The following is a 24,237-nucleotide window of genomic DNA, read 5'->3' on the forward strand; positions in this document are numbered from 1 at the left end:
CCTTAAGCAAACAAGCCCAAACCAAAGCCCATTATCATGTTAAATTAATTATAAATAAGTGATTTAGGTTTTGAAAACACCACAATTTCTTGCACCAATCAGCCGAAAGACACCTCCCACACACAATTCAGATTTTTGGAAAATTTCAAGGAGAAGAAAAGCTTGTAGTTCTTCGTCGTCCGGTCGTCCAACGTCGTACCCTCGCCGAAGATCGTTTATTCGAGCGTTCTAAAATACGAAGGCATGTTTCCTAAACTCTTTTAACATCATACAAATCATAATATGCTTGATTTAATTGTTTATGCATGAAAAATATGTGGGTTCGATTATTTTACGGGAAATTGCGTATTTTCAACATTTTTACGATTTTACGCTTGTTTTAAAAGAATCGTTATGAACCCAATGGACACGCTGCCAATACATGATAAAATATAATAAATTATCGACAAAACATGATTAAATTTAAAGGGAATTTGTGCTGGAACCGTAGGATTTAAAATTCATAATAGGAGCCGTGAGTTGTGTTGGCTTGGACAAGATGATGTGGCTCGTTTGTTTTGCATGGGTTGATGGGGCTCGAGCAGGGCTCGTCCAAGTTTAGGGGTGGTCTCGGTCTAGGGCTGGGTTGGGTCCTAGGGTGGCTAGGGCTCGCGATAGGTGGGCTGGAAGAGTCCTAGCGTGAGGGGAGTCTTCACGCGTGAGATTCAGGCTGGCCGAGAGATTTATGAGGGTGGCTTGGTTAGGGGCGGGCTAGGTGGTCTAGAGGGTGCCTTAGGAAGGTCCATGGAGGGCAGGAAGGGCTGGGCTCAGAAGGTTGCTCGGTTGGGTCCTGGCTCATGAAAAACGTGAAGATGGCAGCAGCAGCACTAGAGGACGCGCGCAGCTTGTTCCTGATTCAAGGGGTTCGTTTCTTGGGTTCAGGGGCTGGGCTAGGCTTAGGCTGGGTCTGGGCATGGTCTGGGCATGGTCCAGGGTCGATGAGGGACCGAGGTGATCGCTGGTTAAGTGGCTAGAGGAGTCCTAGGGTGGTTAGGAGTCTTGTAGCTTGAGTGGCCACCTTATGTGCAGCTTCTGTTCATTTCGGGTTGTTCGTGCGTGAGTTTAAGTGGCTGGGCTGGGCTTGGTAGGGTCTGGGCGTGGTCCAGGGGTGGTCAGGGTCGTGTGGGCTCGGTGGTGGCTCGGCTGGAAAGGGCCTAGACTAGATAGGAGTCCAATTGCACCAAGGAAACTCACACACACACACATGCAGAATTTGGTGCTTCTGTCCAGGAGAGTTTGAGCGACTTAGGGGCTTGTTCTTTGGGTCGACCTTGGTCAGGAGGGTGCCTAGGTGGGTTAGCTAGGGTTTGGCTCAAGGTGGCTCGAGCATGGCTCGAGTAAATTGGGAGATGGCTCGGTAGGTTCACTAATGTGTCAATTTCGAAAATTAAACAACTAAAATTGAATCCATTGGTCCACGGGTGTGGCTCATGACTTGGAAGGGTGGAATAAATACTAAAAATGTTATGTTTAAAATTTGGGATCAAAATAATGAGTTTTGGAACTTTTCCGAGATTTAATCGCCGCACGAAACGTTAATTAACGAATTAATTGAAACGCCTAGTTTTATACTTTATAAAATTATGGAAAATTAGTTTTAAGCTTAAATAATTATTAAAAGTCTAAGTTTTTAATTTGGGAATTTTATATTAAGGTTTGGTTTAATTTGGGATTAAAACGCGTTAATATGTCTTATTTAAAGATTAATTTAGAAGTCATCGATTTAAGCCAAATAAAAATATGAGAAAATTCATGTAAGCTTAAATTATTATTTAGAATAATCCCATGTCATTAAAAGTGAGAAAAAGATAAATTCGAAAATTTTTATGTCCAAGGGCAAAAGGATCTTTTTACACTTAAGAAAATACGAAAACGCTTGGCAGCGTTCCGAAGGATTATAACGCATGTTAAATGATATTTTATGATTTATTATGATTATTTTGATTATAATATGTATTTTTACGATTTATGGTAAAGCTGTGCAATTTATACTGTCTAAAAATGCTATTTTTGGAAAGCTGTCTTATTTTATGATTTTTAAAGGAAAGAAAAAATATTTTGAGGGATGTGAATTGACTGTGACAAAATATATGATATATGATATATGATTTGTGGGGGATCCGTTTATGTTGAGGACGGTGAACTTACATTTTTGTGGGGATATCGTGAGGGGAAAAAGCCTCAGAGGGAGCCCCCATTTACGGGAAAAGGCCTCAGAGGGAGCCCATTTGTGGGAAAAGGCCCCATAAGGAGCCCGTCTATGGGAGAAGGCCCCCGAGGGAGCCCCGACGATCGTATTTCCATGGTGGAGCCTAGTGCACACCCCCATGGGTAAGACTGCAGTCGACTAAAGGATAAAAGATAGTCACTTTCAATGATCAAACTTCACCCAAAATGATATATGATTGAAAGCTTAAGATTGAAAATGATTTTATGATATATGATTCATGATGATGATTAAAGCTATTTTTAAAATGATTTATTTATGCTCAAAGCTTCTTTTTAAATGATTTTTTGAATGATTTATTTATGCTTAAGGTTATTTTAAAGAGGTTTTACAATTTATTATTTAATTATGCTTAAATGATTTTTAATGGTTTATTTATGTTCAAAAGATTATTTTTAATAAGAATATTATTTTTAAATGCATATGAATGTATATGTATTATTTGCTATCCATGTTTAGAACTTGTTGAGTCTTTAGGCTCACTAGGTTTGTATGATGCAGGATTTGATGATTTTTAGAGGCGGTGACAATTGAGTCGATCGAGTGCAGCAGTACACACTCGAGAGCCTTTATGTTTCCGCACTAGCTTATTAGATTTATGATTTAAAGATTTATGTTCATGATTTGTATTAGAGATATTTTTATGCTTTATTTATTCTTAGTTGATCTTTTTAAAGGTCAATTTAGGGCATCTCCAACCGTCCTCCATAATGGAGGAATCCTCCATTATGGAGGATGAAATCTTCTCCAACCGTACTCTATTTGTTTCCTCCATTTTAGAGTATGCAACAGTGATCCTCTATTTATGGAGTATCACTGTTCATATAGAGGATTGAAAAGGGGTGAAAAATAATTACAAAATAGATATTTTAAAAATTGCCATATAGTCCTTTTGAAAATTAATAAGCCAATTACATGTAGTTGTGCCATGTTTAGCGAATTAATTAAGTTTAGTTAAATAATATATTATGAAATTAATTAATTATATGTGTGTATGTGTTCGAAAATGAAATAAATTAAAAAAAATTATTTGGTAATATTTAGAGGATATGAGTTGAAAATGAAATAAATTAAAGAAATAGAGTATTTGGTAATATTTAGAGGATATGGGTTGGAGAAGGTGTTTGAAAGTAGAGATCATGGATCTCTATTTTGGAGGATAGAGGATGAAAAATAGAGGATATGGATTGGAGATGGCCTTAGGAAGTTTTGGTTAGGTGATGATTTAGGATTTTGTTTTATGCACTTGAGATTTAAATTGTTAAATTATTATGATTCATGATTATGTTAAATTATTTAAATTTAGTTTAGTATTTTGAATTTATGATTTATGAAAAGAAAAAATAATCGAGGTCGTTTCAGCTAGTCACCTGGACGTCAAGTCTATTGGACTCGACGTGAGCTACTCAGTGACAGTCCCATCAGGGGAAGAATTGTCAGCTACTAGCGTGGTCAGAGACATTGATCTGGAACTGCAGGGCCACCTAGTGTACGCCGATTTGATTGTGTTGCCGATGCCCGAATTTGATATCATTCTGGGAATGGACTGGCTGACGAAGAACAGAGTTCTTATCGACTTCCAGAAAAGGTCGGTATTAGTAAGATCTTTGGGTATGGAGCAGTTTCTCATTGAGCCGGCTAGATGAGGAGTTTTCCTCGCATGATCTCTTGCATGCAGGCGAGGAGACTCATTCACAAAGGGTGTCAGGCTTTCTTGGCCAGCGTTGTTTCCGTACCTGACGCACCCACTCCGTCTATAACTAATGTACTAGTGGTCAGAGATTTTTCCTGACGTCTTTCCATATGACGTCACAGGCCTTTCACCAGAAAGAGAGGTGGAGTTCGCCATTGATCTTATGCCAGGCACAGTACCAATCTCCACGGCACCGTACCGTTTAGCTCCAGCTGAGATGCTAGAACTCAAACAGCAGATTCAGGAGCTCCTTGACAAGGAATTCATCCGCCCTAGTTTCTCACCATGGGGCGCACTAGTACTCTTCATAAAGAAAAAAGATGGGAGCATGAGACTGTGTATCGATTACCGAGAATTGAACAAGGTAACGATCAAGAATAAATACCCACTTCCTAGGATCGAGGACTTGTTCGATCAGTTGCAAGGAGCTACCGTGTTCTCTAAGATAGATCTTCGATCGGGGTATCATCAGCTGAAGGTGAAAGATGCAGATGTTCATAAGACAGCTTTCAGAACCAGGTATGGGCATTACGAGTTCTTATTGATGCCATTTGGACTGACGAATGCTCCAGCTATTTTCAGTGGACCTCATGAACCGAGTATTCCAGCCTTACCTTGATCAATTCGTCATAGTATTCATCGACGATATTCTAATCTACTCGAAGAGCCATGAGGAGCACAGCCAGCATTTGAGGATAGTTTTGCAGATCCTGCAGAGTCGCAAGTTATTTGCGAAGTCCAGTAAGTGTGAATTCTGGTTAGAGAAGGTAGCGTTTTTGGGTCACATAATATCTAGCAGCGGTATTGAGGTGGATCCAGCTAAGGTAGTGGCTGTTAAGGATTGGATTGAACCGAAGAATGCTTCAGAGATCCACAGTTTTCTGGGTTTAGCCGGTTACTACCGTAAGTTTGTTCAGGGATTTTCGTCGATAGCAGTGCCGCTCACTTCACTGACTAAGAAAAATGATAAATTTGAGTGGAGTGATGAATGTCAAAGGAGCTTTGATACCTTGAAGCAAGCTCTCATTTCAGCGCCAGTGTTAGCCATGCCATCAGGGCAAGGAGATTTTGTGCTATACACCGATGCATCTGAGCTCGGATTAGGCGTAGTGTTGATGCAGCAGGGTCGGGTTATAGCTTATGCTTCCAGACAGTTGAAGGTGCATGAGAAGAACTACCCGACTCATGACCTTGAATTAGCCGCCGTTGTCTTTGCCTTGAAGATTTGGAGACACTACTTGTACGACGAGAAATGCCAGATATTCACCGATCACAACAGTCTCAAGTATTTCTTCACGCAGAAAGAACTGAATATGAGACAGAGACGGTGGTTGGAGTTGGTAAAAGACTACGATTGTGAAATTAGCTACCATCCGGGGAAAGCTAATGTGGTGGCAGATACCTTGAGCAGGAAGGTTGCAGTCATAGCTCAGTTGTCAGTACAGAGACCTCTTCAATCTGAGATTCAGATGTTGGGGTTAGAGGTTTATCCAAAGGACAGAGCTCCCAGACTATATCATCTGACAGTCAAATCCGATTTATTAGATCGAATCTGTAGAGGGCAGCCTTCAGATGAGCAGTTGCAGAAATGGAGGCTGAAAAACGAAGTCAAGGGCAGTGTACATTACACAGTGTCTGATGGTATTGCGAGATACAGAGGTAGAATGTGGGTGCCTAGTGTAGATTTGATCAGAGAGGATATTCTCACAGAGACACATGCATCTCTATATTCCATTCATCCAGGAGGTACCAAGATGTACAAGGATTTGCAGATTTTGTATTGGTGGCCAGGGATGAAGAGAGACATCCGTCGATTTGTGTCTGAATGTCTGAATTGTCAACAAGTGAAGGCAGAACATCAGAGGCCAGCAGGGATGCTTAAACAACTCCCTATCCCCGAGTGGAAATGGGAGAATATCACCATGGACTTCTTGGTTGGGTTGCCGAAGTCAGTCAGAGAATTCAATGCTATTTGGGTTATAGTGGATCGACTTACCAAGTCAGCGCACTTTTTGCCAGTGAAGAAGACTTTCTCTATGACGCAATATGTGGAGCTCTATATCAGGGAGGATAGTCCGTTTGCACGGAATCCCAGTTTCTATTGTGTCCGACAGGGACCCAAGGTTTACGTCGTCCTTCTGGAAGAGCTTACATGCAGCCGTGGGGGCGAAGTTGCTTTTCAATACAGCTTTTCATCCGCAGACAGATGGCCAGTCTGAGAGAGTGATTCAGGTTTTGGAAGATTTATTGCGAGCCTGCATAATCGATTTCCAAGGGAGTTGGGAATCAAAACTACCTCTAGTGGAGTTTACCTACAACAACAGTTTCAAGCATCTATTGGTATGGCTCCCTACGATGCATTGTATGGGAGGAAGTGCATATCGCCGATTCATTGGGATGAAGTCGGAGAGATAGCAGAACTTGGTCCGGAGATAGTTCAGCAGACTGCAGATGTGGTGGTCAAGATCTGAGACAGAATGAAGACCGCCCAGAGTCGCCAAAAGAGTTAAGCTGATAAGAGGAGGAGAGATCTCTAGTTTGCCGTAGGTGAGCACGTTTTTATAAAGATAGCACCTATGAAGGTTGTTATGAGATTTGGAAAAAGAGATAAGCTGAGTCCGAGGTTTATTGGACCGTTCGAGATTCTTGACAGAGTTGGGACACTAGCTTATTGTGTTGCCCTCCCGTCGAATCTGGCCGAGGTACACAATGTGTTCCATGTCTCGATGCTGAGAAAGTACCTAGCAAATCCTTCGCATGTGTTGAGCTATGACGTTACAGCTTGCTCCAGACCTGTCATATGAGGAAAGGCCCGTCCAAATCCTAGACAGACAGGAGCGCAGACTTCGGAACAAGGTGACCAAGTTGGTCAAAGTCCGGTGGCTGAATCAAGCAGTGGAGGAAGCCACTTAGGAGACCGAGGCAGATATGAGAATCCGCTACCCAGAGTTATTTGGTAAGATTTAATTTCGAGGACGAAATTTATATAAATGGGGAGAATTATAGAGCCCAAATCAGTATACGTAAAACCCATGCATTTATTTAATTGTTAAATCATTTATTTAAATTTAAAATGATTTTTTTTGTGATGCATGATTTATTAAATTGCATTATTTGAGTGTTTATGTGATGCACGTTAAATGTTATCTCAAGTTTCATGTTTCAGACGATCATTCGATGCGGGATTGAGGAAAAGAGACCGGTGACGATTTTGGCATATTTTTACATAGTGTATTATTTTAAGTTAAGGTTGGGGTATTTTAAATAATTTATTTGGTTTCATCATTTTTAAAACCCAAATTATTTATGTAGTATTTTATGATCTTTAAATTTTTAAAAGTTTTGACACTTGTGCAAGTTGTTTTAAATTTAGAGATTTTATTATAATTAGGGGAGAATTTGTATTTTTAAATTAATTGTTGATTACTAATTAAGCAATTTTATTCTCCTAATTTCTATTAAACACACACTTTTTCACATCCTAGAAATCGGCAAAACACACACAGACTATCACAATTCAGATTTTATTATTTTTGAGAGGAAGAAACTAGGGTTCTTTGTAAGAATAGCATTTTCCCCTTCCATTCGATTTTCCAGCAAGTTTACGGTGAATTTTATTGCAAGAAAATAGTGCCACGTTCGTCCCGGAGCAACCTCGCATCTTTTCCCGCTTCGGAGTCGTCGTTTCGGTATTTTCAATTATCAAAAGGCATGTATATTATATTTTTCCTGCGTCGATCTAGTCATATTATGTGTTGCGATGTTTTTATGCGAGAAAATACATGTGTGATGTGTAGAAGTTTGAGCAATCATGTTTGGATCACCTTTGAAACCATTTTTGCGATCTCAAATCTCGTTTTTACTGATCTTTTAAAAACTGTGATTTTTTAGTCGAGATTTTGGGAATACTTTCAACGTAAGAAACGTAGAAATTTTTGATACCTTCGATTTGATATAAAATTCTAAATATTTGGATAAAAATTGAGTGGGATATGACCATTTTCGTGGGACTGCTCAAACTGCATTTTCTGAAAAATTATTTTATTGATGTGTTCTTGAGGTTTTATTGTTGTAGGCTTCGTTGAGGATAGACGGGTGATCGTTGCTCCATTTAGGTATGCTTAATATGATGTTGGGCTGGTATTTGGTATGCCGGTTAGTGTCGATAGGCATTTGAATTCATTAGAAGTCGTAAGAAACGATTTGGTGTCAATTTCTGTGTTTTTGAGTTGTATTGTGTCGTAGGTTGGATGTTGTTGTTTGGTGGTGTTTGTATGGGTTTGGAACAAGGTAATAGCATCCTAGGATGGGTCTCGAGGTGTTGGTTCATTGCCCGTACAATCGAGTGAGGGAGATTAAGCATCATGTGTATTGAGTTTCGTGGGTTTGCACGCACCGCACGTACACGGACCCCTTCCCGGACCTCTTCATGGGGTCCGTGTCTTTGTTTCCTTCTTAGTGTCAGTAAACCGAGCCTACACGGACCCTAGCACAGGGTCCGTGTCATTACTTCTTTTCGAGCATTTCTTTTGTGAACCTACACGGACCCGGGCACGAGGGTCTGTGTACTTCATATTTTGGGAAAAAAAATTAGACTTCACATCAGGTTTTGTTTTAGGGTTCAAGATAATGGTTAGTACGATAATTAAAAGAGGTCAAGTCTCGAGGGAACTAGAATGTCATAAGCTACTTATTCACTTTCGATGGTGAGCTTGAGTACCTATGTCTAAGTTATGCAAGTTAAGTATTTCAAACTCATGTTAGTTTGTGCAGCAGCGGCCCCAAGCGATATCTAACGAATCCCTCAACGCCAAGTAAGTATGTTTGACGTGCAAAGAAAATATTTCAAGTTTTTGAGGTATGCTAAATGTCTTGTGATCAATTATGTATGGGATTGGAAAGCGGTAAAGCATGACCAGGGACCAATCCACCCCGTTAAAGCATGAACGGGTTTAGATCAGGATTGGAAAGCGTTAAAGCATGAACAGGGACCAATCCATCCGTTAAAGCATGAACGGGGATCTCATGTATGTGGTAGTGGATCTTCCCTGTCAGCCCAGTACTGTGGTTTAGTCTGATCAGGCGTATTTATGTATGGGTCACTTGCTTTGAAACATGCCTCTTCGCAGAATGATGAACTTTATGTATGTTCATGTATGTACAAGTATGCAAGCATGTTTAAGAAAAGTCTTATGATGATGGCACGTCTATGTTTGAATGTATGTACAAGTTTCAAGTACGTTACGTTCAATCTTTAAGTATGCCAGTTCAAGTTTCAAGTATGTACGCTCTATTTTAAAGTTGCATGTGATTTTATTACGTATTACTCGTTACTCCCAGTTTATACGTGTTGAGTCTTTAGACTCACTAGACTTGATCGATGCAGGTGAGGATGCATTTGAGGAGACGGGAGGTGGAGACCAAGGAGCTGGCTTGGACTGAGCAGGAGGCTAGATCCGAGGACCGCCCAGTTTTTAAGAGTTTATGAACTGTTCAAAATACTCTGATTTCATGTTACCGATTATGAGTTTTAAACAAGTACTTTTAGTAAACTTCATTTGAGATCTTTTTTTGCAACAATATTTGGGGATGAACAGTTTATTTTATCGAATTTTGAACGTTCGCCTTTTATTTAAGAAAATTTTTAATTTTTTCGCAAATTTTAAGTAGTAAAAAGTACGGTACATTACACAATCAGTGGAACTGGTCTTTGATATATCAGTTGGACTGATTCAGTTTGGTCAATCAGTTGACACTTTCAGTTTGCGTCTCGATAGCTTCAATTTTGGCTCGATAACTGATCAGTTCGAAGCCTGATCAATTTCAGCTTTCTGCGCACTTAGGTAAATTCATTATAAACAAAACAATAAATTTTGTTAACATCAAAATTAAGATTGCAAACATGAAATATTCCAACAAACTCTAAGCCCAAATCCATATCCTCGGGTATAATCTTCAGTTGCTTGACAAACGTATATGATATAAATGAGTGGGTAGCTCCTGAATCTAGCAATGCATAGGTAGCTATACCTAAAATAAATATCATTCCTGCGAAAAATATACCATCAAATCCAATTGAGTCGAAAACTTAAAGAATTTCTATCATTAATTATCCAAAACTCTTGAAAATTACCACAATTACCGTAAATAATTTTCGAAAAATTGCATTTCAACCCCTTAAAGTTTCGAAATTCTTTCATTTCGGTACTTAAACTTTCAAAATTGCATTTAGCCCCAAATAAATTTCGAATTTTATCAAATCAGGCGCTAAACTCTCGAAATTAACTGTTTTGACACCTAAAGTTCCAAAATTTACGGAAACGGCCCCTGATTTTCTAGAATTCGCAAACAGTCCCTGTACTTCTCAAACTTTGCAATTTAGTCCCTGAATTTTCGGAAATTCTAGATTTCAGCTTAGAACTTTCGGAAATCTCAATTTTAGTCCATGTTCTTCTTAAAATCATGGTTTAGCCCTTGAATTTCTCGGCCTTGTGCATTTAGACCTTTAAGCTCTCGGTTTTTGAATTTTAGCCCCCATAGTTTTCGATTTATGCCATGCAATCCTCATGAGTATCAGTCTGTCTATCAGTACTATGTGTGATCTAGCAGGAATTTTATCTGAACATATTCCAAATTCTAACTTAACCAGCATACAATTAAATCTAAGGGTCTAACCATTAAGCTTATAAGATCATTTATCCATCAACCTAAAAAAAATGCCAATTAACTTCAAAAAGAGTTTAAAATTGTAACTTACATGTAGGTGTCATCATTAAAATCATTTAAAGCATTTAAACTTACAGACTTGAGGCTTGACGACTGAGCTTTCTGGAACGGTGGTGGCACTACCTTTTACAAGAATATTGTTTTGATACCAACTGAAACGTTTCTAACTCGTTTTCTATAGAATATACTAGAAATTTTTTTCCTCTAAAACAATCGGCCAAACATATATACATATATATATGTTTGCACCATTTAAAATAAATTCACCATCTATTTTAATCAAAATCCAAAAGTGAGGTAAAAGCAATAAAATCATAAACGTCAAATCAAACCTAAAGCTAGCATTTTTCAAAAATAGCATAAACATCTTAAATTCTCTCAAAACCACTCAGAAGCATAAAAGTCATTAAAATATTTAAAGTATTGTTAAATCATCATAGTGCGGAAGAACTAGCAATGCATAGGTCCTCGGGTTAATGCACCATACGCCCAGCCAGTTCAGTCATTCAACCCTCCTGTCTCAACATCAAAATCATCACATGCACCATGCACATCCTAGCGAGTCTATTGACTCAGCAAGCTTTAACCATAGTAATAAATAATACTTATAAATCCATATGTAATAGTGAAAATACTTTTAATAAAGATAAATTTTTTCATGAATATGCATAAACTTAAACATTTTATTTCATCATATAATTTTCCTTCCATCATATACATATACATATACATTTTCCCCTTAGATGAATTCAGATCATTAATTGTGATTTCGTATCAGTTGTTTGTCGATTGATAAATCTTATGTATTACCATGGTACCAGGCGGTGGGAACATCAACGACACTCTCACTCGTCAATTGAGCCTTGGCCTTACATGTCATCGTATCAATTCGTATTCGTATTTGTATTCGGGTTCATGTTTGGATTAGTCACAATCAAATCATCTACTTCAAAACATTTTATCATATCCATCACTAATAAAAAAATTCATGCATATGACATTTTCTTGAAACCAAGCATGCAACTTATTCTTTAACATTTTACAATTTTCATCAGAAAATTTCATAACCTTTCAAAATATACATTTTAACATTCGTTACTGGATTCAGAACACTACCAGGACTCCTAACATTTTTCATGTGTAAAATGACTGTTTTGCCCGTGAAACCTAACTTTCCTAATTTATCCTTGAACCTTAAAATGACGACCCGAATCCATCCAAACTTATCATAACATCTTAAAATACATCCATAAATATTTCTTAAACATAAACTTAAGCTCCTTAAGTAAATTCATAATTCGTTTTAAAACTTAAAATTGAAATTTCGGTTTTAACCCGAATCAACCCAAATCTTAACCAAACTTTAATCATAGCATATTAACACCTAACCAACCCTTTTTCAACCCAAATCAAGCCATTTAAAACCCTTGGAACCCAACTAGTAGGCTACTGAATTTTATGCAGCTCATTCAAACAAAACCCTAGCCCTAAACCAACAAGTCCTTCAAACCTAGCCCTTAACCAACATGTCCAGCCCCTATCCAGCCATCCTAGGCCCTACACCAAACCCTTAGGAACCTACTGGACCGAGCCTAGTGAGCCATGCGCACTCATCCCCCCAAACCCATGCCCTTCATACATCGCGCGACCAAGGAACTCGACTCCGGCCTTCACCCTCGAACCAGGTACAGCACCACCCCTCTAAGACTACGACCCGACCTTCTTAGGACCTCTATAGGCGACCGACCAAAACGTGGCTCACAGCCTGCACCTTCCAAGGTCTCAAAACTGAAACCCAAAGCCTATAAAACCCAATTTTTGCGCAACCCCTTCATCCTCCCTTACCAGCCTTTAATCATCCATCTAAGAGCTCTTAAACCCTCTAAAAATCGACCCTTCTAATAGCCCTACCCTGGCAGCCCCTTTGTGCATCAATAAACATCAAGAATCATGCAAGAACATCAAGGTTTTCAATGAAAATCGAAAATATAAAGAGGGTAACATATTTTTCATGCGAACATGTATAATCACATATAATATGGTGTGAACGATTAGTGAGGAAGGAATAAGGCGTGCCTTTGCGTGATTCACGCATGAAAATCAATTCTAGACACGAAGAACGTTGGCGGAGAGACGGGGAATCCTTGCTGCATTTTCTTCCTTCAAAATCGATGAGATTTGGATAAAAACATGTGGTGTGTGTTTGTGTGTGGTGAGGAGAGAAAACGCTAGGATTCTAATGCTTTAAACATGAGTTATGAAGAGTTTTAGGGTTTAGAAACTCCAACATTTTATATAAATAATTGGGTAGAAAGCTAGGCCAAACAACCTTGTTATAATAGTCTCATTATAATGTAGGAAAAATATCCCGTTTAAGAAATTTTTCGAAAATAATAACGAACCTCCAAAAAGTCCTTATTTTCTTCCAAAATCGATCACCGGTTTAAAATATGACCTGGTATGTAAAAACACCTCAAAAAGACAATTTTCGAAAATCACCAATTAAATTTGCCATATATTAAATAATTAAAAATAATCATTTAATAAAAATATTTTCCTTTATAATCTCCTGTCTCCGTTCATCGGTCATGTCTCGAATAACCCTTTGAGATATTGTTTTATGCATTCTAACAGAAAAACATATAAACATATTTTTAACATGTAAACATGTCTACCACATATAATCAATGAAATTAAAATTATTTAATTAAGTATTTTTCATTTTTCCTAGATTTGCATACAGTTGGATTACGTTATCTCATTTTGGACCTTACAATATAACACAACTACTTAAGAAAGACACCAACCTTTTTTTCAACTTTACCCTTATATGATACTATATTACACTTTTGTTTTTTGTTTTTTTTTTAAATTTCAACACACTTTTATTTTTATTTTTTATTTCAACAATTCAAATATTAATTTATTCATTCCATAATTTGTCAAATTTCACTTAGTCTATTGACAATGATAAAAAAAATGTACTTACACGCATCGTGTGTACAGAATAACTATTATTATATAAAGGTTGGGCCTAATAGAGACAAAAATGGACACTAGCTTTTTCTTCCAAATTTGTCATTATGTGATACCAATATTATACTTTTTTTAAGATTTTTTCAATTTCGACAAACATTTTTTTTATTTTGTTTAATTTCAACAATTCAAATAACACTTTAGTCCATCGATAATTTGTCAAATTTCATTTTAGTCTCTCGATAATTATAAAAAAGATTGTACACATATACCATGTGCAGAGTAACTAGCATATATAATTACACCAAACACAATTTTTTTACGTAACAATTAAACCAAAACAATTTATAATAGATTTTGTATGCCTATGATTTAATTAAGTAATTATTGTTGAAATTTCCATGAAATTATAGCAATCATTTCCACGTTGAAAATGTGGATTGCAGCGAAGCTCCTTTGCTTAGAATTCCACTCGATACATTGAAAAACAACCGATGACTTTGTTACCAAAACTGCAACTGGTACAATTTTTTTTTACGAGACTATCTCACGGGTCAATTTTGTAGAACGAATCTTTCACCTGACCCAACTCATAAAAAAAATTCATTTTTATGTCAAAAGTATTACTTTTCATAATATTTATAGATCGAGTCAACTCGTCTCACGGATAAAAATCCATATGAGCGGGTTACAAACAACCTGCTCTTGGACCAGCACCTTTGCTAGCTTGCATTGTTTCTCATATTAACCCAGTGGACCTCAAACTCCAACCAGGGAGAATGATAAAAGCAATACATGTGTTTTTTTTATATATATTTTCAATGGCAAACTCCTCAAAAATCCCCAAAAGCAAACAAAAATGTTTTTTCAGTCCCCGTGTCAGAAAAAATCGTTTTAAACTCCCTGACCCATTTTAATATATGTTTTAGGTCCCTAAATTGCATGAAGTTACATTTTTGCCCTTGATATTTTTTGAAAAACCTTAAACAGCCTTTGTATTTCTTTTTTTTCCCTTCCCTCTTGTATCTTCCCGACATCTCCTCAGAAATCCCAACGTCTCCCAAACTCTATCTACTTCAAACCACTTTGAATCGAAGGAAAACATTGGCAAAGAAAGCGAACAACAGAGAGACAAAATGGGTAAAACACTCGAGTACAAGAATCCGAAGAAGAGTATAGAAGCAAAGGAGAGAAGGAAAAGTAAATCACCACAAAAGAAGATAGTGAAGAAAGTTGTGAAAGAGAGAAAGCAGAGAACGCGGAAATTAGGTCTGTATATTTCTTTTATTTTGTTTCGTAATTTTGGTTCTTGTTAGGACAGTGAGCGGTCAAATTGTTTTCCCATTGATTAGGCACATTCATCCCCAATTTCTAGGGTTCTCTTTTTCATATTGTTCTGAACTTGGTTATTTAATTATATTGCATTATTTCTGAAGATTACAGATGAAGTTTATAAATCATGTTAAAAAGTGATGGCTTTATGAACCAATTATCCCAATGACCACGTTATTTTTATGGTAATAGTGATATGATTGATAGTTCATCGACTCTCTGTATTTGTGTATATATTTAGCCTAGATTCTTTGTAAAAAAAAATTCAGGTTATGATATATAAATATAGATATACATCAGAGATAGATTCCTTATCTTGTTCTCATTTTTTAATGTAGAGTTTGTTGTTGAGAAGAACCTTGTTGAATCTGGTGATGAGCAGAAGGATGAAAATGAATTATGTTCAAGGCTACTTTCACGTTGTTCCCCCCATTTCTTTAAATTCGTGATGAAAAAACTGAAGCCTGTCTTAGGTGAGCAACAAATTGGGCGGTTAAAAGATACGCCTTTTGCGAAGTGGATCGATATTCCTGTCCTTGCGATAAGTAGTTCAAGAATTGATTATGTTCTCAATAGATTTCAGTTTGATTCGTGCTCGTTAGTTGTTGGTGAAGATATCTCAATACCTTTTACTTCAGCGGATTTCTCTCTTATTCTCGGGCTGCGTCATGTTGGACAACCTGTTGATTTGGACCTGAAAGTGGATTCTAAATTTTTGTCTCGTCATTTTGAAGGAAAAGTGACGAATGCCAGACGTGCAGATATTTTTAAAAAACTAAGTTCGCTTGCTGCCAGTGATGATAGCAGTGAAGTCGATTATTTTGTTCGTTTTTTTATCTTGTTTGTTTTCAACTGCATAATATTCCCAACTTGTAATTATTCAACCCCTGGTTTTATTTTCCCTTATCTCGATGACCTTTCGACTTTTTCCGAGTATGCTTGGGGAGATGATGCCTTCCGATTTTTGTGCCGAGGTTTACGTGACATCGGAAGTAAAACCTATTTAGACGGAAGCACTGTTGGTTTAATGGTTAGTATTGTGTTTTATTTTTATGAAACACTATTTTGTTCTTAATAATTTTCCCATTTTCTTATTTGTTTTAGGCGTGGGTATATGAGAGGGTTCCAGTATTAGGAGTGTGCACCGGTTTACATGTTTTCCCTCGGTTGTTTCGATGGGTGGAAAGCAAGATTCCATTGAAGTTTGTTGGAGCTGAATCACTATTGAATTCCATATATTCAACCCAAGTTGGTGTTATTTCATCCGAGTTCATTCTAAGTAATCTCGCTTTGTAAATATAATGGATGAATGAACTGACAGAAATATTTTTTTTTGTACTGTTGAACAGGTTCTACCAATTGCACCATTTTCTGAGGAGAGGGAGTTGTTGGACATAAAACATGCAACTGAGCTGGAAAATGGTAGATCTCAAGTGAGAAAATTTGTAAAAATTTTAAAGAAACAAAAGGATGATCTGAAAATGTTGAAAATGAAATGGGTTGAACTAGAGCGAGAAAGTATTTTACATGTAGCCACAAGATCGTTGGTTTCTAAGAAGAACGATGAGATTAGTGATTTAAAGTTGGAGAATGTTGAGCAGAGTGATAAAGCATTGGATGAGATTATTGAGGAACAGTGGGAGGAGGCTAGGCAGCTTGATAAAGAACGGGCTGCTGAGTCTGCAAAATATGTAGCTCATAATTTTGATGATGTTGTTGACGTAATGGTGAAGAATGTTGTTGCTGATTTGCATAAAGAAAACCATGAACCGAGGGCAGCTGATTCTATGAATTATTCAGGTAATAAAGAGCATAACGAAGTGAAAAGAACTGATTCTGGAAATCCTTTAGCTGATAATATTGCAATTGGACCTAATGCAAATTTGATGGTGCATAATGTTGATGTTTATTTGGAGATAGAAAACAACAAAGTATTAGGCACTGAATTTGCAACCGCTTCATTTGATGAAAACAATTATGTGTTTGGTCGAAATAGCGAGAGTGGAACAGATGACGATGATGAGAATGATGCTGGCAGTGGCATTGGTACTTCATAAGTGCCGAAGATCACCCTTTTTCAATCTTCAATTGTAGATACCATGAGGACTAGGGATGATCGTGTGAAAAAAAGAAAACCCACGAGTTTTGTGACTCCACCCAGCTCTACACCAAAACGGAAGAGGCGTTCCAAAAAACAGGTTTGCCGATCAATGTTGCACAATTTAATCCCCGAATAGTTACTTTTATCTCAATAATATGTCAATTTTCTTATTTATACCACTGCTAATCTTTTTTGCATCTTATATTAAAAATATATTGCAACATAGGAAAATTATGTCCAAGATGTTGACGAGGGAAGTGGTCCTCTTAAGACTTGCATGTTGAAATTCAAAGGTAGAAGCAATTTTTGTGGGAGTGAAGAAATTTCTGTAGAACAGAGGAAGTTGTTGACAGAATTCCTGAATAGTGAAGAATTGGAGTATGTATATCTTTGATTTTTTTTTTTTTTTTGGTTCATAATATTTTTTTGTCAATATTTTTAGTGAATTTTGTATTCTATTCCTATAGTGTTACAATTTGGATGGATGAGCATATTTGTTTGACAAGACCAGTGTTTCGTGACTTCTTATTTGGCGAGCTCGTCAGTGGCATTATGATAAATGTGTACATGAGAATAATGGAAAAGAAAAGTATGGATTATGGATTTGAGACTTACTGTATGGACACGTTGGTACAGGTGCGATTGAAATTGAATTCTTGTTCAACTTAATGAATTATAGAGAATGAGTATATTTTTTTTTTTGAATTTGTAGAAGGAAGTGCTAGAAGCTTTGGTGCGATACGGTAAAAGGAGACGTATAAGCAAGACAAAGTATGGAAATTTCATTGGTAGGCTGACATCCGCGACGTGAGAGAAGTTGAATGAACTAAACGAAGATCTTTTTAGAAAATGCAAGTATATCATTTTTCCAATTAATGACAGATTTCATTGGTATTTGCTAGTTTTCAAAGCATCTGAAGGGAAATTCCTACTTTTCAATTCACTTCACGATCCATTTTCAGTTGGGACTGCTAAAGTAATGGTAATTCTGACAATATTATATTCAATAGTAATGATTCCAGTGTCGATCAATTTTATTTATTGCAGACACGTTTTTTGAGTGGTTGTGTGTCACATATATCCGGATTCACCATAGGCAGTGATGAGGTTTTGAGACATTGATGCCGTCAACAAGGTACATCTCTGGATTGTGGCGTTTATACATGCATGTGGATAGAGTGTCTCTGTTGTGATACTGAAGAAATTTGGGCATATGAACAAGATGTGAAGATGGACACTTATCGAGCCTGTGTTGCCGCCACTATAATTTTTTTATGGTAATGGACTATTGAAAAATACATTTGTTTAGTACAGAAGATGTTTAAACTTGGGCTCCCTTTTGTGTTAATGTGAGGTTTTGTGTTGTTGCCTCTTTTGTACTGTTGACAAACATATGATGGTGAAAAATTAGTAATCTAAAGACCACGTCGACGACCATGCGTCCATGTACTAGTTGTGTTCCCATGTCCTCCTTTCCTAAAATATTGGCGCAAAGAAACAGAAATACAGTACACTTTGTTTATTAAGGAGCACCTCATTAACTAATTTGTGGTACCATTGTCCTAAAATTGAGCACCACGTCGACGACCATGGGTGCATGTACTAGTTGTGCGCCCATGTCCTCACTTTCTAAAATATTGGCGCAAAGAAACAGAAATACAGTACACTTTGTTTATTAAGGAGCACCTCATTAACCAATTCGTGGTACCATTGTCCTAAAATTGAGCACCACGTCGACGACCATGGGTGCATGTACTAGTTGTGCGCCCATGTCCTCATTTTCTAAAATATTGGCGCCAAGAAACAGAAATACAGTACACTTTGTTTATTAAGGAGCACCTCATTAACCAATTCGTGGTACCATTGTCCTAAAATTGAGCACCACGTCGACTGACCATGGGTGCATGTACTAGTTGTGCGCCCATGTCCTCCTTTTCTAAAATATTGACGTCAAGAAACAGAAATACAGTACACTTTGTTTATTAAGGAGCACCTCATTAACCAATTCGTGGTACCATTGTCCTAAAATTGAGCACCACGTCGACGACCATGGGTGCATGTACTAGTTGTGCGCCCATGTCCTCATTTTTCTAAAATATTGGCGCAAAGAAACAGAAATACAGTACACTTTGTTTATTAAGGAGCACCTCATTAACCAATTCGTGGTACCATTGTCCTAAAATTGAGCACCACGTCGACGACCGTGGGTGCATGTACTAGTTGTGCGCCCATGTCCTCACTTTCTAAAATATTGGCGCAAAGAAACAGAAATACAGTACACTTTGTTTATTAAGGAGCACCTCATTAACCAATTCGTGTTACCATTGTCCTAAAATTGAGCACCACGTCGACGACCATGGGTGCATGTACTAGTTGTGCGCCCATGTCCTCACTTTCTAAAATATTGGCGTAAAGAAACAGAAATACAGTACACTTTGTTTATTAAGGAGCACCTCATTAACCAATTCGTGGTAACATTGTCGTAAAATTGAGCACCACGTCGACGACCATGGGTGCATGTACTAGTATGTAACATGAATGAATATTAGATAACATGAATCAACATTTATGTAAATTGAATACATTTGTTTAATATGAATCAATATTGTGTAACATGAATCCCTAATATGAAACATGATTCCATATGTTTATAACTAATCAATGTTAGGTAACATGAATCAATATTAAGTAACATTAATCAATGTTAGTCATATATTTATTGTCAGTGAATGTTAGATAACATGGATAAACATTTATATAACATGATTCGATATGTTAGTATGATTAGATGCTAATTATATAATGATTTTTATAAATCTCTGCTAGTAGGTCGAAATTAAAATCAAATAAATATTTTTTTATTATATCATATTATATAATATGATAATTATATAAAGGGCTCGAGATAATTATATAAATAATTTTAATAATAAATCTCAATAATATTATTAGTATCACTCGATTAACCTCAAAAAATCAAAGGCTCAATTATCATATTATATAATATAGAAAATTAGTTAAATATAAATAAATTATGCAAGCATTGTCGGCTAAGTGTACACCATATCTATCCATATTTATCCTTGACTTATCCTTATATTATATATCACATGTTTATCATATCATGTTTACCAAACTATGCCTAAGTGTACATCATATCTATCTATATTTGTAAAACAAAGGTACATAATATCCGAATTACGGGATAATAATTCTTTTATGAAGCACTACAGTGACTATTATCTAGTAATAAAGTTTAAAAATGGAGCACCATTCACAATGACCTAATTACACATTCACACTAAAGAAAAAAACAAAAACATCACCTTCATTCTACTATTTTGCCCGGCACAACAGCTGTACACAACTTTGACTCACGAACTTTGACTCTGAAAAGTTTTGAACATAGACCACAACATCAATTTTCAGGTTCGATTCCCTTCTCAACTATCTTCACTTCACTTCTCTTCCTTCTGTAAGAAGACACGACCTCCTATTGTTGCTGAATGGAGTTCAAGGATGCACCCGAATGCCAATTGAATCCATTGTTGCTCATTTCCTGTAGAAATGAGCAAATTTGTATCAACTTCAAGAAAATAACAAATGAAAATGATATCGGAAATTGTCAACGAAAAGTGAAAAAATTTCTACGAGCACCATTCAAAAAAACCAAAAAGACAAAATAAGCTAGTTTATAGCTTCTTTGCAGCTTCTTCGGTTGTGTCCTCGTACATGACAGCGACTACACTTTGACAGACGTGATTGAATTTGGGATGGTATTCTTTGAGTCTTTCTACGCCCTGGCTGACTACGCACATCAGGAGCATTGATTACATATCCTTCATCGCCATTAAACTCATACATGTCAAATGTCGGTATTGGATTAATAATGCCCTTGTATGTTTGACGATACATATCAGTTTTGAAAAATTTATCACAGAAGGCGTATACCGACATTGACTTCGATTCTATGGCAGCACAAGCATGTTTGCAATGGAGCATATGGATCTGCCAGGCTCTACATGAACAAGTCCATTCATTCAAATCAACAGCACATGTTTTATCACAATCAACTACTTCAAACTTCCAACCACATGAACGGTGCACTCTCAAGGTGCGAGATTCAATGTATGTGCTCAGAACAGCCTTCTCCTTTGCTGGGCTTAATTCTTTCACCATGCCTAATGTTGCTTCGCGTCGTCGGTGCATCATATTCATTATTTGCACACGTATATGGTCAACCATAGAAACAACAGGGAGATAACGAGCTGGTTTAACCCAATTATTTCAACATTCAGCGATGTTATTATTTATAACACCCCAACGATTTCCACGAAACAAAGCATTAGCCCAACTTTCAGGCTCAGACTTTTGAATAAATGCTATTGCAAGTGGCATTGACTCAAAGATATTATTTATGTGCTGTGAAAACTCATGTTGTGATGGGGCATAGGCACCTTTTTTGAATACCGACGACCAATGTTTTTTGTTATGTAGAGGATAACTTCGCAACACCTGTAATGACAAAAAGACAAGTAATAAATTTTTTTTCTAATAACATTACATAAATTATAACTATTTAATCATATAATACACACAGAAAACATTAATTAAGTACTAACCGTCTTCACAAAATTATCGACCAAGTGCCTCAAACAATACGCATGATGACTACCCGGAAACAAAAGTTGGATAGCCTTGATAATCCCAGGATGTCTGTCTGAGAAAAAAGTGAATATGTCGAATCCCATGGTATGATGCGTAAGTATGACACATCTCAAATGATAACAAAACCATTCCCAATTAGAATCATTCTCCGCATCTACTACAGAATATGCTAAAGTGAAAAGATCGTCATTGGCATCCTTTGTCACAAGCAAGTAGCATACTTCCTTTGTATTTATTTTTTATGTGAGTGCCATCCAAAAATATCAACGGTCTACAACCAGTAGCAAAACCAACTGCACAAGCATTAAAACAAATGAATAATCGTTTAAACTTATTGTTTACCGGATCTATCTCACATTCAGCAACACTACCAGGATTTGTTTCTCTAACGGCTTGGCAATACCATCTCAATCTATCGTAGCAGCCCTTTTCTGAACCGTGAATATCATGCATCGTTATTTCCTTGTCATTCCACAACTTGCAATAACCTATCTCTACTCCATAGTCCCTATGTAAATCCCTCATCATTGAACAAGGACGATAAGAAGGCTCTCCCCTCAATTTATCCTTCAATACATTAGCAACCCAAGCTGCATCAGCTCTAGGATGCCCTCTACTACGTAAATTATCCTCCCCACACGAGTGTTGTAAATTGCATTTTCTAATTCCAAATAGATTGTCTGCTTTATGTCGAAAAGCATAAATCCTCCATTTACAACTTTTTACACTACAAATAGCGATAATCTTTTCTTGATCATTTTTTTTATATAAATATGAACGTTTGGTAGCAATCGAATACTTTTTAATATAGGTCCTACATTCTGCAGCATCCTTGAATATTTGCCCCTCGCCTCGGATGCAATGAAACCAAGCGTCAATGGAATTTTGTGCGGGGGCATCTTCGAACTCGTTATCACTACTGGAATGTCTGTCATCTTCCTCAACCCTTACCAACATCATAACCATATATTCAGTAATAAATAGGTAAAAACTAAGTTTTCTAATGGAAAACAATAGTACTACAATAGATACTGAAAATTTGGGCATCAATTAAATTGCTCAAATGGAAATAATGACACAAAATAGACTACTGCTTCAATTAGTCGAACACATACACAACACAAAACCACTGTATTCTTATCTTCCAGGATTATCACTAAAAAAAATTTGCAATATGAACAAATAAAACATACCAATATAACACAACATACAAAATAGAACAAAATAACGATACTACCTCTCCACAAATTTTCCACCTCCAATCTGTTCTTTTTTCTCTGCCAACAGTTCAATCAGTGTATGCTTCATACACATATGAAGATGGATCATATTAAGCACATCATCATCATCGTTCAACATCACATACATCTTATGTTGGGGAGCTAGGTATTGCAGAGTAATAGATTCTGGATTAATCTCCTCGTTTTTTTTTCCCAAGACTAGCAAAAATATCAAACAAACTACACCCACTGAAAATCGAAATCACAAAGAGTTGGTTATCGAACTTGCAGGTACCAAGAAACGCAAGATTCGATGATGACCCAACTCCAGCAAATTCCATTACACAGCAAGGTAAAAGGACAAAAGGGACGAGAGATTGCAGAAAACGAAGAGATATTGAGTGCAAAGTTTACTCTTGTTTAGTCGTTGAAAGGATTTTGCCACAATTTTTTCCAATCATTTTCATCGGCATTGGGAAGATCGGAGTGTTTAAGGGTTGAGGATAATGAGAGCCGATCAATTTGGGTTTCTTGGGAAATATTTTCATTTTTTTTTAAAACTTGCCCATATAAGGGTATTTACGGTTTTCAAAAAAAATTTGAGGGCACCATGGTAACTTGTTACCAAGTAGGGACCTAAAACACACAAGAAAAGATATCAGGGACTTGAAACATACTAATACTGACACGAAGAATGGAAGCAAATGTATGTTTACTGTTAGATATGTATGAGCAATTTATGGTATTTTCAATCAGCCAATGGAAAAAAGGTTGTTGTGGAAGGATAGTGATGTTGCTCATAGAGTGAGATCCTGACCAGATTTCTATGCTAACCCTCTGGCTGGCGGTCAACCAACTTTTTTGGATGTTCATGTTCAAAGTAATTGTTCTATGTTAGTTTCCATTCCACTGAATATGAGTCGGCACACGTTTCCATTTGTTTTGCTTCAACTAATTACCTTTTCAAATATAGTGTTTTTCAAGATCTCTTCAATATTCTTTTTTTTAGCCCGGCATGCAGTTCAAAAACAAAGTAAGCGATCCATCCATCAATGTCACCAATTTTTATTCTGTAAAAAACTTCGAAGATACCCACTCAAGTTATTGAATTAAACGAAAAATAATAATTATTCGAATTTATTTATATATATATATATATAAAAAAATTACTTTTTTGAAGCAATATAGGCCTGCCACCAATATTATTATCTATATTAATAAAATCAGGTGTGTTTTTTGACTGGTGTGGTGGATG

This window comes from Primulina tabacum, chromosome 15 (assembly GCF_025594145.1).
Source record: "Primulina tabacum isolate GXHZ01 chromosome 15, ASM2559414v2, whole genome shotgun sequence".
In the NCBI taxonomy this organism is placed as follows: domain Eukaryota; kingdom Viridiplantae; phylum Streptophyta; class Magnoliopsida; order Lamiales; family Gesneriaceae; genus Primulina; species Primulina tabacum.